This window comes from Heloderma suspectum, chromosome 3 (assembly GCF_057233095.1).
Source record: "Heloderma suspectum isolate Gila_16-S chromosome 3, 16-S_ref, whole genome shotgun sequence".
NCBI classification, from domain to species: Eukaryota; Metazoa; Chordata; class Lepidosauria; order Squamata; family Helodermatidae; genus Heloderma; species Heloderma suspectum.
In genome coordinates, this window is record NC_139460.1 from 242,014,824 (window position 1) to 242,032,736 (window position 17,913).

Below are 17,913 nucleotides of genomic sequence, written 5' to 3' on the forward strand. Positions count from 1 at the left end.
TGTAATCTATCTGAGGCAGGAGAGGCTGTATACATTCTGAACTGGTGCCTGGATGAAGTCATGCACTGGAAGTGGGCCAACAAATTGAAACTGAATCCTGATAAGACAGAGGCCATATTATTTTGGGTGGGTGGTTCGGTTCCCAGTTCTGCTGTGGATTGGGTTGTTGACCTGTTGGGTTGCACTCCCTCTGAATAAACAGGTCTGTACTTTGGATCCACTTCTGCCCCTGGAGATCCAGGCAACCTCAGTTGACCAGACAGCCCATTACCAACTTTGTCTCTTCCTAGATAGGGATAGCCTTGCCACTGTGGTTCATGCACTGGTAAGCTCACGACTGTGATGCACTCAATGTGGGGCTGCCTGTGTGCCTGGTTTGGAAGCTGCAGCTGGTGCAGAATGCAGCAGCTGGGGTGCTCAGTGGGACACCCAGCCACGGTTACATTACACCTGGGTTAAAAGAACTGCACTGGCTGCCTATTAGCTACCAAGCCATGTTCAAGGTTATGTGGTTGGCTGGGCATACAAAGCCCTAAACAACTTGGGACCCCTGTATATACCCAGCCAACCTTTAAGATCTTCAGAGGGGGCCTTGTTGTTGGTCATTCTGCCACCTATAAAGTGGCACCATGTAACATCTTGAAAGTGGGCTTCTCGGGAGTGGTGCCCACCCTCTGGAATACCCTCCCCCATCCGGTTCAGGAGGCAGAAAATGTGGTATGTTTTAAACACTTCCTGAAAGCACACTTGTTTTAGCAGGCTTTCTCTGGCTTGTAATTAATCATGATGCTGCTTCATTCTATTGTTTTTGTATTGCTTTTATTGTTATTGTAACTGAAATGGTTTTTAATAGTGTGTTTTTAGCTGTGATTTTTAACGGTGCATTTTAATGCTGTGGTTTTAATATTGTTATATGTAAACCACTTAGAGAGTTTATTATATTGTTATATAAGTATTAATTAATTAATTAATTAATTTATTAAAAAGTGCACACAAAATGTGTATATTGGGGAAATATGTGCACAAAATCCATTATATTAGGGGAAACTGCTTGGAAAATGTGTATACATTTTGGGACATGCATACAAAAATACACATTTTCATGTGGGCACTTAGGATTCTTCCAGATGGAGGGCTCCTAGCAGTATCAGTCCCAAAGCATTGTGCAGCAATTCCATCTTTTTTTCCCCCTTAATGGGTTTTTTGCAGTAAGAAAAAAGATGGAAGAAGCTGCAGGAAAACACAGGGAAGGGGAAGGGTTATGAGTGGAAGATGAGGTTGATGTCTGGAGCCCCTGTAAAACTCTGCAAATGAGGCAGAGTGAGGGTGCTATAAAAGCCTCATCTGAAAGTACCCTTAAGGGAAAAAAATAGTAAACATATGTGGAAATCAGATGGAAGAAACTCAATACTGGAAAAATGAGAAACTGAGCAGAATTGAATGTTACGGATTCATTAGAATAGAATAGAGTAGAGTAGAGTAGAGTAGAGTAGAGTAGAATAGAATAGTAGGGTTGGAAGGGGCCTATGAGAGAGCCAGTGTGGTGTAGTGGCAAGAGTGTTGGACTGGGAGCTGGGAGATCCGGGTTCTAGTCCCCACTCGGCCATGGAAGCTCACTGGGTGACTTTGGGCCAGTCACACACTCTCAGCCCAACCGACCTCATAGGGTTGTTGTTGTAAGGTTAAAATGGAGACGAGGAGGATAATGTAAGCCGGCTTGGGTTCCTTGCAAGAGGAAAAAAGGCAGGATATAAATGCAATAGATAGATAGATAGATAGATAGATAGATAGATAGATAAATAGATAGACCATTGAGTCCAACCCCCTCCTCAATGCAGGAATCCAAGTCGGAGCATCCCTGACAGATGGCTGTCCAGCCTCGTCTTGAATGCCTCCAGTGTGGGAGAGCCCCCCCCCCTGATAATTGGTTCCATTGTCATATTGCTCTGACAGTCAGGAAGGTTTTTTTGACTTGAGCCCATTATTCCGTGTCCTGCAGTCTGGGATGATCGAGAAGAGATCCTGGCCTTCCTCTCTGTGACAACCTTTCAAGATTCATCCATCCCTATGAGGGATGGTGCCTCATTCACACAGAGAAATAATCACTTGGTGCTGCAAAGAAAGGCACTCTGGACATGTTCAAAGGCAGGCTCTTTCCTATTCCTTTCTATATCACAGGGCTAAGCTCTGACAATGAAACAAGGCCAAACTTTTCGGGGAGAAGTTTGGCTTAAATTAAGCCATGACTCATGTATAGGTTGACAGAGGAAAAATTATCTTCGTAAAAAGTAACTTTGGGATTTAGATGTAATTAGTAACTCCACTGAAAATAACTGAATCTGAGATGGTATGAAATATCTACATAGCCATCTATATCAAATCATGAACTATATGCTACCCTTTTGTAATTTTAGAGCTACAGCTGATGTGGCAACGTCTACCCGGGTTGTGAGCTTCTTAGGCCTCTCTTCATTCACAGTTTTCCTTTGTTACTCTTGAAGTATGCATGTGTGTTTGCATGTACACACACACACACACACACACGTACACACACACACTCTACACTACAACCTTTATGAATGTCAAAAAGACTGATTCTGTTTTGCTAAGACTTGTCACAGATTTTTATTATTGCCATCTGGAAGACATAAAAAAAGTAGGTGTAGAAATGCTGATGTTTCACCTTAACCAGCTCAGAAACTCTGGCTGCAGTTTTATATCTGTTTAAGCACTGGAATATATTAGCCTTGTTGCTATTGAAATTAATCTAAATACCGGGAGGCTCTCTCTTCAATGGAAAGGGAAAGCATACTGCTGGGTATGGTATGTGTGAACGATGTGAACTGCGTATGCACCGTTAGGGTCATACCGTGACAGGAATTCAGAAAACACAGGAACCCTCGTCTTAAAAACAAAATGGGCAGCTTTGAAAGGAAGGCTTTCATTTAGAGCCACTGACAGCTGTAGGGTTTGGGGTAAGATTTGTTTTAGGACATCCTTCAGCCACTTGGCCATTGCTCCTGCCAACCCCTGATCACAGATGTTACTGCAATCCCATGGAGAAAGACTGAGAAAGGACAGGGAGGATTGCCTCCCTATGCAAATTGCTGGCTGGGTCTTGATATTATCAAAGTAGTACCAAACAGCAGGGCTGCATCGCCGGCCAGATTCATCAGGGCTTATCCCAGACTGAGAGGAATATAAAATGATCTCTTTTGACCACATGTTGATGTCCTGTCTCAAGCAGGAGTAACCACAACCAGCTGCCACCCATCTGGGATTTGGGCCAAGGGCTTGGGACGTAGTGTTTGGGCAAGCTTGAGCTGTGGCAGTATTGGCTCAGAAAATAAGTACTGGGCAGCAAGTGCCATGGTTGTCCTCAGGATCAAGCTAGCAGTGCATTGGCACTTGGCCTACAAGTGATAACAGGGTGCCCTCATTCAGAGGACTCTGGTCACACTAGGGGGGCTCTAAGCAGGCATCAGGGAAAATTTGAAGGAAGGGCCGATGCACACAGCAATCTCAAATTTGGTGGAAGCAGAACCTCAGCCAACATTTGTGAATGGCAAACAGGAAAGCTGTGATTTCTTTTGGCAGGTCCATTCATTTTGGAAGAAATGAAAACTTGGACTGTGTGGAGCCAATTTAGTTAAATTTTCATTTGTCCCAAAATAAATGCAGTGGGTTATAAATGGGTAGTGTGTAATCCATTGTCCCATTCGTATACATCAGGAGTGCAGAACTTCCAGCCCGTGGGCCATCATCATCATCATCATCATCTTGACCCTGCCCCATTTGCCTCTCACCCTGCCCTGTTTTGTCTTTGATCGCGCCCACCACTAGAACACAGCCTGCAAGAACTTCTCTGAAATTGAATTCAACCCTTTATTTATTTAAAATATTTATTGTCCGCCTTTCAGGGCAGAAGCCTTCCCAAGGCGGCTTACAGCAATACATAAAAACAGTTAAAATATTAAAAGTGATAAAAACATAAAAACAACAAAACAACAATAAAAGCCAGGAATAAAACCAGCAACAACCCTTGGTCTGAACCCTTGGGCTGAAAGAGGTTCAACATCCCTGGTATACATCCATCACAACTTCAGGAGTACAGAGCCTTATCTATCTCTGGCAGTGGCAGAGAAGTTGACTTCAGCAGCTACTCTGGGCAGTCACCATTTTATTTATCCACTTTGAATGCCATTTTTTTTTCTTTTGGTAGAAAGACTGGGTACGAATAAAAATACATACACACATAGTCCCAGAAATGATTATTAATTTCTATAGTTTGACATTGTTTGTGAATGTACATTGGCTGGTTTGTGAACATATCTTGAAGGATGGTTGATAAATACTCGGGGAGAGAAATTCTATGGCTGCTAGAGAGTGTCTAGATGGCCATAGGGTTTTTCAGTTCTGGGAACCAAGCTTGGAACCCGCGCTCTCAACACCCCCCCCCCGCCACCTCTTGGCAGCATGTTTCTTCCCCATCTCCATGCTCATAACTGCAGCATGGAGCAGTTGAAAAGGGGGCATTCCTGGGGGTGGGGAGGGGAGACCACAGAAGCATTGTTATGATGCTTCTTATGCACCGTGTGGCCTCCCCCGCTTGCTCTGAGGTCCCCAGCTAGACAGCCCAAATTGGCTGTCTAGCCACAAATGCAGGGCGGTTGGAGCGTGGAGAAGAACACGTCCCTGCTCCACCTGGAGCGTGGAGAAGAACACGTCCCTGCTCCACCTCCAAATTTGGAGGCAGTTGACTATCCTGACAGGATTGTGCCCTAAGGCTGCAATCCTATACATACACATACCCAGGCATAAGTCCCATTAGACTCCCTGGGATGTACTTTCTAGTAGAAGTGCACAGGATTGTGGATTGCTTTGTTAGAAAATAAATAACAAGAAACCAACAAGTCATATGAATAGATTTTGCTAAATACTCCATATCAACAGATGAGATCCCAGCTTGCACCACAGACCCCACCAGCAATCAAAGGCATTGTGTAGCTACTCCACAGTTTCCCCTTTAATATTTCATGGAAAGAAAGAAAAAGATGGAAGAAGCAGTTGGGAAACGTGAAAGGGTTACAAGTGGAAAACAACATCATCTGGACACACACACATACACACCCCTATGTAAAATTCCACGGATGAGGTACAATAATTGCATGATAAAAGCTCCAGGTTGGATCCAGATTTACACTAGATCAACCGCGCTGGCAGAAATGGACTTCCAGAGAGTGAGGAGACCCTGCTGGATGGGGTGAGCTGTGGTGTGTGTGGGGGAGGGTTCCCCCCCCCCAAGTCAGGCAGACTGAGATTCTGCAAGCAGAGCGCTTCCTCTGGATCCTTCACTTGGAAGCACCCATATTCTCTCAGGTAGCATCATTGTTTCATACTGAACTATTTCACTCCAGGTCCAGGCTGGTCGGTGTAGAAAGTTGCTAAAGAAGGGAGAGTTACGACTGAGAGAGAGAGAGAGAGAGAGACATAAAAGAGGTATCCCTTCCCAGCCAACTAATACAGCTTCATATACCCTCACTTTAAAATACAAAGAAGCCTTAACATCTGGTCAGGTTTGCCCATTATAAACACACCTGAATGAAAAGCACTTCTTGTTCTGTGGAGCAGAGCCAAGTGAATGATGGACTGAGATAGACTCGATATGGTCCTCTATGAGAGAGTTCCTTTCCTGCATTTCAATCGCTAAATTAGAGGTAACCTGAGAGTAAAATATGCAGGCAGCCTCGGGGCACATCATATATTCCTTTATTCTGGAGCCTTTCCATAATTAAAAATGAAACCTAATTGCTCTTACTATTCATTCCTTTTCTAAAATGACACAAAATTGGTTTCTGCTCAGCTATGAAAAGTCAGAGATTTCAAAATCAAAATGTACATTTTGATAACCGTTTGTTCTTTAATTGGCACACTATGGACTTCATCCATGCTAGGTTCAAAGATTTAGTTTTGCCTTTGTGGCCTTTTTGAGTTTGCAATAAATAAAGAGATGCTGGACTCTTAATTTGATTATCCCCTGAAATTGTTGTTAGCAAAGCAAATGAATTCTGACAGCTCATCAATGCTGCCCTCTATAGTCATACAAGCAGAAAAGCAACCTCCCTAGAGAGCTGTGCTAAGAAATTTAAATCGAGGAAAAGCACAAAGTTAACAGCATTAACAGAAAAAAAAAACACCTATGTTGTGAACTTCTCATTTATGAAATTTGTGCCTCCCATTGTTTTGTATCCTGTTTTCAAGAACAAAAATACAAGGTGTGTGGGGTTTTTTTGGTTTTTTAAAAACAAATTATTCAGATAGTGACATTTTAGCATATTTCATTATTGATTTTATTGGCAGATGGGCAGCTCTGTTGGTGAGGAATGCTCCTGGAAAAAATGGAAAAACCATTGCCAGGCAGGGAGAGACAAAAACTTATGCTCAAAGGTCAAGGAACTGGACTTCAGTAGCCCCCCAAATCAATTACCTTAATTGAAAGCACATCCAGCCCTCCCCCAATGTCACTCTGAAATTATTTGGTCCGATAAAGTAACATCCATTAAGGAGTGATTCTTTAAAACTTAAAGACATCAGAAACAGGCTGAAGAAATTGCAGGAAATAAAAAAGGTCAACAGATGTTCATATACAGTTTCGTTTTGACATGCTGGGCTGCATAACTCAAGACATTGTATCGAAGACGCAGAGGAGGTCTTACCTAGAGTGAAAACAATTAAATGATTACCTCAGAAATCCTTAAAATGAAATATCACTTGGTGCCTATGCTTCATTTTGTTTTATTTAGAAGTATTTCCACCTACCTTTTGGTCAAGTAGACCTCCAAGGCCTACTTGACCAATATTGTTTATATTTAAACAATATTAAACAATATTGTTTATATTTATAACAATATAAAAACAATCATAAACGTAAAACAAACTCAAACCACCAAACAAGATAACACACCAGAGAAACAAATACAATTACTAGCAGATCAAGATGTCCCCCCTGATTGGGGAAGCTATAAAACTGTTGGAGAGATCTCTTTAGAAAGGCCTTAAAATCTATAATTAGTTTCTTTCATCTATTAGATTTAGGGTGTTTCTACCTTAAGCAAAAAACCTGCAAAAACCCACATCCTTTCCAGAGCTTCCTGCTTTCAGTTTCTTTACACGGCACACAAGTGGTTTGAACTGAGGGAGCGCCTCCCTCCCTGTCATGTGTGCAAAGGAGCGGGGGGGGGGGAGTTTTCTTAGCTCAACTTCTGCTGTATTTTCTCACAGCTCCCGGGAAACCTCTGACCTTCTTCTGAGTAGAGATAATACCATGGTATAAGTCTGCAATCCTGGGCATGCTTAGGAGTAAGTCGCATTGAATTCAGGGAGACTTACTTCTGAGTAGACATAAGATCACCCTGTAAGCCTGCAACTCTCGGCACACTTACTTGGGAGTAAGCCCCATTGAACTTAATGGGGTGCTCTGAAACAACAGAGGACGTTGCTTCTGAGCTTGGTGGAGTGGGGGATCAGATGTGTCTCGCTTCATTGCAGGGAGGCATTCTACCCTCTTCTCCCTCCAACTGAGAAATGCAGAGGCAGGAGATGCAATCGGCAGGTGATTCTTGCCCTCGTGCCTGTCAAATCTGCTTGGGCCTCCTTCCCTGCAACCCTGCTCCATCCTCAATGCCTTCATCATCCTGACCGTGCCCCCAGCAACCGAAAACAAAGGCCCCCAGCAGGCCGACAGAGCGTTTTCTTCTGCTATGGGAGAATTTCACGTGGCAGTCACGGTGTTCCTGTTTTGTGGGCTGGGAAAAATACTACATTTTTTGCGTTTGGGGAAAACACAGGATAGGTTGGGGGAAATGGCAGGAGACACCCTGGAGGTGTTATCTAAAGATCCCACGACAGAGCCATCTCAATAGCAGGATAAAAGCTCTGTGTGATGAACCCCTTAGCCTGTTCTCAAGTGGAGTTTTACCTTTTTACTACTTCATAGCTACTAGGGCTTGTTCTCAAGCTGAATTTGACCTATTTACCACTCCATTGCAGTTTGCCACCAAATTTCAGTGGCAAAGCACTGGGTGTATTTTTTTGCCACTGTGTGGCAGCAGTGGCAGGAGCGTGGCCCATGAGAGTCTGGTGTGTGTGAAAATGGCCCCTGGACTAGAGAGCTGATGAGAATCATACTGAGCTACCATATAGGCGGCTTCCTATGCTGCTGTGCCCCCTGGGGACATAAAGAGTGCTGTTCGCTTACTAGTGAGCAACAAGAAAAAATCTGCCCATACACTTAGGGGATTTGGGAGAAGAGATATGTGTTCAGAGGCATACTTGAGCCCCCTCCCACTTTTTTGAGAAATAGTTAAGCACTATTAAATATTAACTATGAGCTAATCATGGGAGGGAAATCAATCAGCTTTCCTAATGATAGCCTGCAGTCCCAAGGACGGAGTTGATAGGTTTGCCTTTCCTCATTCTTTGGAGTCAGAAGCTCCAAATGCCATCTCAGGCAACAGAAAATGGGTTACAAGCAATGTTTTTCAGGAGCTCCAACACTTGGGGAAACAAGACGGCACAAGTGCTGCTGATTACATTTCTAGTGAGAAGCAGCACTCAGTTAAGGACAAATAAAAGACCACAAGGCCATTATCAGTGGGGGCGTTTTTATGCAGGGTGGGGGAGCCTTTGAACATGCTGGGGATGTTAAAGAGAAGATGTCTTACATGTGCAATTACTCAGCATCTCTTTACAACTGTGAACACATGTTCACATGTGGAGAAGATTATAGCTGTGAATACCACCTGGTAGGCATGCTGTCTGCCCCCTCTCCCCTTTCTCTTTATTTCCCCCTCTGTTCCATCATGAAGTTCTGAGATTGTGCATATCCAATGCCAGCTGCAGCAAATTCAAGGGACAAATCATTTAAAGAGGCTGGGAAGGTAGAGGGGGAAGACAAAAAGGGAGAGAGAGATTGAGAGGAAGAGAAGAGCTATTTTTATATTGAGCTCAACCATTTTCCCCCTCTCCCAGACTCCTCACCCCACCCCAATTAAAGAAAGAAATTACACCACCACGGTGACATGTATAATAAATACTGAAAGGTTCTTGGCATCCTCTTCTGTCTGGCCCTGGCAGAAAAAGAATTTTCAAGCTTCTCCAAACCTCCCATAGGGCCCAATACTCACATGGGTCCAAGTCTCTCTAATAAATTCAAGGTATTCTAAGTCATTCTAAGCGAGGTCCGTCTATGATCACAGGATACACATAAATACATGCATTCTGTAGAGATATATTTAAACAACATTGACAGAAAGCCTCTGCCTAGATGGCATCCTGACCTGTTCTAAAGCTAATATCATCGGAAGAGAGATCTTTTATATATTTATATATTTATATTTTATATAAATATAAATATAATATAAAGTCTCTACAATTGAGACTTTTCTTTCTTTTAACACCCCCCCCCCCACACACACACAAGGGGATGGACTTTTGGATGGAGGGGGGAAACAGGTGTGTGTATGTGTCAGGAGCACCCTAACTGCCTCTTGCAGTCCCCACCAATAGTCAACTCAGGACACAGACAACGAGGAATTCTTTCCAAGACTTTATTCCTTTACTACTTTATGACTCTTTCAGAATACTAGTTGCTAGCGCCAAAGCAAGGAACAGCACTGGGGAAAGATAGCTGAGTAGCCTAAGCTCCAGGTAAGGCAGTTGGTCCCCGTTTGAAGGAGAATCACAGGAAGACCCTGAACTTATGGGCTAGGGAGAGATCCTCCCTCTTTCCTTGGGTCCTTGGGATGTGGCTGTTGTTTGCACTCCAAACGAGCGCTATGCCTCCTTTCCGTGCCCTCCATCTGTCGTCGCTCCCTGCATCTGCGCCGAGCGTCCAGCAAGCCCCCCTCCAGCGCTCTCTCACTGCCAGGGTCACTATCTATCCCAGGAATGCTGGCAGGAGGAATCTCTGCCAGCTGCTGTGCTTGTGAGAGATGAGCGGGCTCCTCTCCCACGGATTGCTGTTCCTCCTCAGAATCAGAACTGCTCTGGGACTCTATGGGCTCAGTTTCCACCCTGACAGTATGTGTTGGGGGGAAGGTTTAACTTCCCATCCTGAAGCACCATGGTCCTGATCCAAACTGGAGACATCCATGTTTGCAGGAGAGTAAGAAAAACTATCACACATAGCTCCACTATGCATGATTAGCTGAACGTTTCATTTGGCCTTCAGGGTTCCTGTGTGAATGTGATATGAAAGTGCTTCATAAGGCAACAGAGATTTCACAATGGTCACTAAGTGAAGTAGTAACTCAGAAAATTTACAGGGGTGGGGGGAGGGAGAAAATATTTTTTTTAACAGGGAGTGCTTATGCAAATTTAAAAGGAAACCTCTACAAATAGCCAAAGCTCCAGGTACAACAACTAAACTCAACTATCTATGTACTCTGCTATGGATGTATATGCAGTGTGGACAATGCATGCTCCATGTCATTGGGACATTTATCGGTCAAGACATATAAATATTTAGAAATATTAAATATTTAGAGCCAATATTTACATCATGGCTGCCATGTGCTAACCATCCCAATTCCAACCAAGCCAGAGGAGGGAAGGTTTCACTTGTGGTACTCCTGCAGAATGTGGCCCATGGGGCTACCACAAGTGGCAGGGCCTTTCCGGTGGCAACACCCCAGCTGTGGAACTCTCTTCCAGTAGAGATTCATCTGTTCCCCATGCTGTTGTCATTTAGGCGCCAGTTGAAGACCTATTTATACGTGCACTTATATGGCTTTTGGGGGGTATAGTCAAACATTCCATTTGTTTTTGATTGATGGATTGTGCTGATGGTTGTACTGAATTTATTATATAATATTATATATATTATTTAGAGTCACAATTTTAATGTTTATGAGGTGTGCTGTGTTTTATATAGGATGTTAGCCACTCTGGGCTCTTTGAGAGAAAATTAATTAATTAATTAGATAGATAGATAGATAGATAGATAAATAAATAAATAAATACAGTGTAGAAGAACCCTTGTATTGCAGTTGCCCTAGATGATGGCAAAGAGCATGGGAAGAGGCCTTATAGCAGATCAGGCTGCTTGTTTATGTAGTCCAATATTGTCTACTCTGAGTGGCAGCAGCTTCTTAGGGTCTCAGACAGAGGTTGTTCATATCACCTGCTGCTACCTGATTATTTTCAGTGGAGATGCCAGGAGCTAATAGGGGTGGACGAAAGTCCCTTACCTTTCGCTGAAGCTTGTTCGTGGTGGGGGGGAGGCGCTTCGCTGCTCCCTCCGCGAAGTTCAGGCCGGGGGGGGAGGCTTCCCGCCTCGCCCCGGCCGAAATTCAGGCCGGGGAGGAGGCTTCCCGCCTCGCCCGGCCGCGAACTCGAAAGTTTTAAAAAAAACCAACAAACACCCCCGTGATAGGCTACGTGATGATTAACGTAGCCTATCACAGCTAGATCTGCAAAGTGACTTAAAAAAAAAAATGCTATGCGTTGCCCTTATTTTCGCTGTAGTCTACGTAAATCTTTACGTAGACTACAGCGACCAAATAAGGAACAGGAATGGCAGCTCCCTATGGGGGCCGCCATTATCCATACGTGCTTTTTTTTTTTTTTTTAAAGTCACCCGTGATAGGCTACGTGATGATTTACGTAGCCTATCACGGCTAGATCTGCAAAGTCAGCCGTGATAGGCTACGTTAATCGTCACGTAGCCTATCACGGGTGACTTTAAAAAAAAAATGCTATGCATTGCCCTTATTTTCGCTGTAGTCTACGTAAATCTTTACGTAGACTACAGCGACCAAATAAGGAACGGGAATGGCAGCTCCCTATGGGGGCCGCCATTATCCGTACGCGCTTTTTTTTTTTTTAAAGTCACCCGTGATAGGCTACGTGACGATTTACGTAGCCTATCACGGCTGACTTTGCAAATCTAGCCGTGATAGGCTACGTTAATCGTCACGTAGCCTATCACGGGGGCGTTTGTTTGTTTTTTTTCTTTTGTTGGAATGGCGGCGGCGGCAGCCGGTTGAAAGACCAGCTGCCGCTCCCGCCCCGCACGAACAGCTGCCGAACCGCCGGCCGGACCCGCCGCCGGGAGGGACATTCGGTGAAGGTAAGTCCCGTCCCGGGGGGGGGGGTGCGGGGTGCGGGGGGGGGGTTCGGAGGATTTCTCCCCGAAACTTGTTCGGGGGGCTGAACACGTTGGCGCTCGGCCCCCCAAAGTTTCGGGGAGAAATTCTCCGCCATCCCTAGGAGCTAAGCTTTTTGCAAGCAAGGCGTGTTTTCTACTGGCAGGTTAGATCAGGGCTGGCCCAAGACATTTTCCTGCCTGAGAAGGAGCAGCAAATGGTGACTGCCCCCACGTCAAGTTGCATATTGTTATTTGTTCCCAAGTCCAATCAAGTTATATTGTGCGCACCTGAGGCAGAAAACCTCAGAAGCATCTCTTGCCTTCCCTGCAGTAAAAGTCCAAGAATAGCAAATTAATAATTAACAATGTGTTGCCCTTGCATGACACTCCAAATCAGTTGCCAGGGGCAACCGCTTCACTTTGCCTAATAGTCAGGCCAGCTCTTGGTGAAATGAATTACCATCCCCCGCTCTTACCCCAGTCTTGCCAAGTTCCATTAATGGAACTAGGTATCCAACCAGGAAGAAGATGAGGCATCATCATTGAACTGCAGACAGGAATATTGCTGAAGGATGTTTTTTTTATAGGGTGGCAAGGTGTCCTACTTTACAGAGGATAGTCCTCTGTTTGGGAGAGCTGGCAAGGACAGTCCTGTATTTGAAGGTGTCCTCAGTTTGAAGGACTGTCTAGTCCAAGTTTGGTTTAAAGTCAAAGAACCATAGAGCAAGAGAGCGTGAAACTTCAGGGGGCTTGAAATTGCTCTTCAAGAGTTAGCACCTAGACAGCAGGCTGAGCAGGCACACAGGTCATGTAGTCAGTCTTCTCCGCTGTGATGAGATATATTGTGTTTCTATTTAAATTATAGTTATTACTTCTAAATTTGTGATGTTATGCAAACTGGTGTCCACTTTTGTCCTCTGTTTTGTCACTTTTTTGGTGATGTGCAAGTAGCTGCCCCAGATGTCTAATTCTTTTAGGGTGCAATCCTATCAATATAGGCAGCCGCCTCTGAACTTGGAGGCGGCCGCCTATCCAAAGCAAGGCAGGAGAGGCATGGCTGGGATCATTCCCTCTGCGCCTCTCCTGCCCTGCTATTTTCTGCTAGTGTGTGGGGGGAGACTGGGAGACGAGGCTGTGTGTACGACACATAGGATGTGTTGTACATGCAGCTCAGCTCTCCCCCCCCCGGAACGCCCCCAGCCCCGCCCCTTTTCAGTTGCTCTGTGCTCCTCTTCTGAGCATGGAGGACGGGGCTTCTCCGTGCTGCCTCGGAGGCAGTGCGGGCGTGGGGGGAGGTCAGTTTTCTGGGAACCGACCTCGGAGCACAGGCTCTGAGGTTGGTTCCTGGAAAAGAGAACATCCCATGGCCCTCTAGACAGTGTCTAGTGGCCATAGGATTGCTCACTCAATGGCTGTGTTGTAATTTTTGGTATTCTGCTGCTTTTTAGTAATTTAATAATTTTGGTTTTATTTGGGCAGTATCCAATGCTGCCAAACCACTCACATTACTGACGTACCACTAGAGTTAGCAGTCTCAAGTGCTATGCCAAGAGGGAGCCCATTGCACCAACTTACACTGTTGATGTACCACTAGAGCATAAGCGGACTGCAATGTTGGATACTGCCCTTTGTTTTTAACTGATTGTTGTTAGCCACCTTGAGGTTTTAAAAGGAAAAATATTAATCTTCTAAATAAATAAATAGTCAATAAACAGATGCAGGTGAAGGTCTCTGACAGTGCAATCCTATACATTTCTACACAGAAGTAAGTCCCATTGATTTCAACGACTCTTACTCCCAACAAAGTAGGTAGAGGATTGCTGCCTGAATTGGGACAGTCTATACACATACCTGATGAACTAGTTTTTTTTTTCTTGCTCAGGATTATAAAACAAATGGCACATTTCCCCCTACCCCCTTTATGTTTTTATTTTTATTTGTCCTGAAGGAAACCTACTCTACCTTTATGGGCATGGGGGGAGAGAAACAGAGACAGGAAATTATGTAAATTAATAATAGTGAGCATTTATCCACCTAAGATTCCTCTTTACCTCTACTGCTGAATATTTTACGCTGCAGTAAAACATTGCTGCAATATTGCTGTCAAAGGCTTGGCAGGTACTTCCATATTTAGAGATGCTTGGATATTGCTTGAACTTTTCACCACTTTCCAGTTGTATAAATATTAGGGCCAAATTCATTATTGTGTATATTTCAACTGGATCAGCTAACACATACAAAGTGACTCGTATAGAAGCATTTTTTAAAAAAAGTTTTCAAATGGTGTGTACAGGAAATAAAAGAGATGAAAATTCTCCTGAGCTGCAGAGAAGTGTCTTGGAACCAAATGACATGTGGCATGCTGGTAGTTTATGGGAAGAGGAAGTTAGAGTAAATTCTTAGTTTTACGTATTCTGGAGTCTTATTGTAACAGCAACCACTACTTTTCTCCCCAAAGTCTAATGTTGAATGGAGAATTCTGCAGCTTGCTCTTTGCACTTCACTATGGTTTCCTGCTTTCTAAAGTCAAATATCAAAAGTATGTTTTCACCTCAAATATAAGTATTAAAACCAGTCAGATGCTGATGGGGGAAAATAAATCATTTGTTTGAATTATGCAGAATATTTTTGTTCTCTATCTTTACCAAAGCCCTGTAGACAGGTCTCCACTCCTATTTTGCAGATGGTGAAAGGAGGCTGACATAGTGACCTACCCCAGCCTAAGTAGTGAATCCAGAGTAGTAATTTAACTAGGGGCAAATATCCACCTTGCAGGCTTAACCTGTTTAAGCTTCCCAGGATTCCTTTGGAACTGTAGTTCTGTAGTGAGAAGTTAGGGATCTCTGGGAGAGACTTCTCAACACTTCACCAAATGACAAACTGTGGGATTCTTTAGGAGAGTTGGCTAAATACAATATTACCCCATCAGACCTCCACTTATGCAGTGGACGTTTCTCTTCCCCTCCTCTGTCCTGCAGCCCTCTGCACATCCCCTAAATCTGGAGCAGTTGTGGGGGGTGCACGGTGGGGGGATTTTTCTCTGTCATTGGTGTCTGTTCTGCTGGCAGAAAGACACCACTGGATACAAACCAGAGACATCTTAGCATTCAAAGTGGTACAAAATGAGGACACCATTGTAGCGGCTAACTGCTAAGGAATCAGCTTTAGTGAGTATTCTGCATAACATCCTGAATTGGAATCAGGATGTTATGAATCCTGAATCCAGAATCAACCATGTGACACTGTAGCTTGAAAGGTCAATGACACACATTAGGTCAGGGATGGGCAACTTGTGGCCCTCCAGATGTTTTGGCCTATATCCCTGTCAGCCTTAGGCTTAGCCAGCATAGCCAATGGTGAGGAATAATGGGACTGTGTAGGCCAAAACATCTGGATGGCCTCAAGTTTACCACCGCTGCTTTAGATTATATCAAAAGAAATGTTAGGGCTGGTTTTTGCTCCCTGAATGGAAGGAGTGCTTTCAATTCACAGAACAACCAGTTTTAATCCAACCCAGTCTTTTCAAACCTTGAGAAGTGAACTGCAGTTCTCAAGACTAGTAAAATCCTATCAGTACTGTTCAAGAAGGATGTTGCCAATACCATGGTTCAATGGTATACTTCAATACCATGAAGAAGGATGTGGATAAATCACTCCATAGATAGGCAGGGACAAATCTTAAAACTGACTTTCACCCAGCATTGTTGTATGCTCTCCCAAAGTAGCCAGTGGTATTACTTGCTTCAGTGGTAGTTACTGTTTCTACCAACTGAATTTCATCATATTTATTGTTGTCTACTGTTCCTTACTACCATGACCTGATATTACTGTCTGTAGCACTTGCCCACACATGGCTATGTATTTTATTTATTTCTGAGATTATGAATCAGTCAGCTCTGCTTTAGTCAAAGAGAATAATTGCCAGTAAACATCTGCCTTTCCACAGAAAATAGAACCCAGTTTAATTGAAATGCTTTTTATACATGCAAAAGAACAATATGTTTGGTAAAAGACAGATACATTCAGTTATGGTTCATTATTTTCCTCCATCTTACTAACAAAAATAAAGTCTGCTTTGTGCCTGTATACACACTTTGTTAGCATACTTGCATTGGTAAACAAAGTAGCGTACTGCTGGAAATCCTGTGGTAGGTAGACCACCCATACAAGCACATTTGAGACATGTTTGAAAAGCCCTCTAGTCAAGCTAGGAGTGTGACTGAACTTCCTGGAAGTTGGCTCCTCATTTTACTGGGCAGGAAAACACACACAACCCCAAACACTATTGCTCTTTGTTTAGAGCATGTGTTTAAGATGTATTTTCCTTATGGATTTTCTCATCCCTCAGTGCTAAAGGTTATACAATAATAAAGCATTATGTTTTGTACTTTTCAAGTCTTTTAAAAAAATTAAATCCAAGGATGTTAAACTACAAAAAACTCTCTTGAGTAGAATTGTCAAAGTCTGAGATCTGGATGCTCTAGTCAAAATGCATCATTTGCTATAATGTAGTAAGTGAGCATTACTTACATCTTTTTCTTTTTCTTTTTTTTCCAATCCCAAGGATCAGGAAAGGAAATTAGGGCTGTGCACCGCTTCAGAGTTGAAGCCGAATTATTCCAAAGTGAATTGGGCAGATTCAGGGGTGCCTCACTGACCTCCTAAGTGGGCAAGAACAGGATCGAGGTGGTCTGAAGCGAAACGGGTCGCCCCTGAAGTGCCTCAGTCCATCTCGGTGATTCGGAGCTATTCTGAAGCCATTCTGAAGCCCAGACAGCCTTTCTCTATAATGTATCAGCTTCTGAAAGATCAGGGTGAGGGTGAGGAGGAGAATGGAGGAGGGAAGGAAAAAGGAGGAAGAGAGAGTGGAGAAATGGTGAGCCTTGACAAACGGCAACTCTAGTTGCCAAATTAGGGCTGAACTTAACCCTGCAGTCTCTAATCAGTGACAGTGGTGGAGGGCAGGGGAATACTGTATATATTGGAGACAGTCCTGCTTCATTTCATTGTGTGTGTGTGTGAGAGAGAGTTGGTTAGAATTGGCTAGAGAGAGATTAAGCTAGATCTGTGTGGTGTGTGTATTGTACTGCAGCTTTGTCGTTCTTCTTCCTGCCCACCCAGCCTTTCTCAGTTCAACTATTCCTATTACACTTCCCTTTCTTTCTTGTATAGATTCTTTATTTAAAAAACAAACAAAAAAATTGTTATGTACTTTAGTTTCCTTGCCTTCCCTTGTTCTTTGGGGTCCCCTACCCCACCCCCTGTCCTTCTCAATTCAACCATTCAAATTAGTTTTCCCTTCCTTCCTTCCTTCCTTCCTTCCTTCCTTCCTTCCTTGGTTCTTTATAAAAAAAAGTCTGTCTGTCTGTCTATCTATCATCTATCTATCTATCTATCTATCTATCTATCTATCTATCTATCTATCTATCTATCTAATATATCTATCATCTATCATCTATCTGTCTATCTATACAGAGAGAGTATTTTCCATTCCTTGATCTTGGCTCCCCCACACCCTTCTCAATTCCTATATTATTCCTTCCTTTCCCATTTTTGAACTCTATATCTCCCCCTCCCCCAGTACAAAAGATTTTAAAACACTGTTCTCTTCTGTTAGAATTATAGATAGTGTACTGTGCTCCCCCCTTTGCTTGTAGTTCTGTATTTGCTTTTCTTTTGCTTGGGTGTGTGTGCGCGCGCACGCGCGTGCATGCGCTCGTCTTTGTGGTCAAGCAAACAGTGCGTGGCAGAGCACTACACACAAA

General features: G+C 43.7%; 1 long non-coding RNA gene across 1 annotated transcript in view; it reads left to right on the top strand.

The window, feature by feature from the left end:
• The first annotated feature begins 225 nt into the window (after positions 1-225).
• The window catches only part of LOC146350957 (uncharacterized), a 70,938-nt gene continuing 53,250 nt past the window's right edge, over positions 226-17,913 (top strand). Inside the window, exon 1 of the long non-coding RNA XR_014789458.1 lies at positions 226-717. This is a non-coding gene — a long non-coding RNA (uncharacterized LOC146350957). The remainder of the gene's footprint in view (positions 718-17,913) is intronic.